Here is a 1083-nt window from a genome sequence, read left to right on the forward strand (position 1 = left end):
AGCAGTTACCATCCCTCGGATGCCAGGGGCCCAGTTCTGCCCAGAAGGTAAAAGGGATGTGCTGGCTGAACACCTCCAGGCAGAGGAAGGGTGGGCAAGGGGGGGACAGAACCCCCCCCAGCTGGGAGCTACACCTGGCTGAATTCCCCCACCCCACCGCCCTTCCTCTTCCTCCTTCCAAACCACCGCGGGGTTTTTTGGGGGGACGGGACGTGCGCTCTGCGGCACCGTCGGTGCTCCCAGAGAGCATAAACACGAGTGGGAAAGCTAGATTTCTGATCAATGCACTTCTCTTCACGCTGAAAAGGAAAGAGGAGGAGGCTGCGTACACCAGGCTAGCGCTGAGGCGGCAACTGTCCAGAGCTGGTACTGGCTAGCAGAAGGACCCTGAGAATAATTCGGCTAACACAGTCTCCCGGGGAACGCCGAGTTAGGTGCATCACAGTGATACTGGCTGAACGTGTTCTGTACAGTGCGAAATGGAGTTTGACAGAAGTGCAGTATCCCTTAACCTGCTAGTTCCTATCTCTTCCTAAAGGCAGAGGCTGCTACGGGGTGACGAGAAGCCTCATTGCAGCAAAGAGGCCGGCAGCCGCAAAAATCAGACTTACTTGGACATCCAAGTGGAAGTTATTAGGTGGCCAGCGGGAAAAATACTCATTTATAAAAAAAATAATAATAAAAAAATAGGAAAGCAAGTGCAGGGCTACTGCAAGGTGCATCGTCAGAGGTACCAGGTCTTGCAAACAGCCAGCCTCCCCTCCCCAAGACCCCAGGCACCCCACATCCCCAGCACTAAAGCATCTTCAAGCATCTCCAGAGATGACATCAGCATTATTTCTGATCAGAGAGACCTCAGCGATCGTTCGCTTTGAGTCCATTTAGACGAACCAGATTTGCACCCACTGCTCAAGATGGCTCAAGCGTCTTCGGAAAGCTGGGCTGAGGGCATGCGGATAGCAAACACGCCTTCTTTGCTGTCAGGCAGGGTGGCGAGCTGGAGCTCTGGGTCCAGTGTGGCAAGGCTGATTTCAGACATGAAAGATACCCTAGGAGGAGATTTTTTTTTTTTTTTGATTTTTT

The sequence above is a fragment of the Cariama cristata genome, unplaced genomic scaffold, assembly GCF_000690535.1.
Source record: "Cariama cristata isolate BGI_N322 unplaced genomic scaffold, ASM69053v1 scaffold29692, whole genome shotgun sequence".
Classification (NCBI taxonomy): domain Eukaryota; kingdom Metazoa; phylum Chordata; class Aves; order Cariamiformes; family Cariamidae; genus Cariama; species Cariama cristata.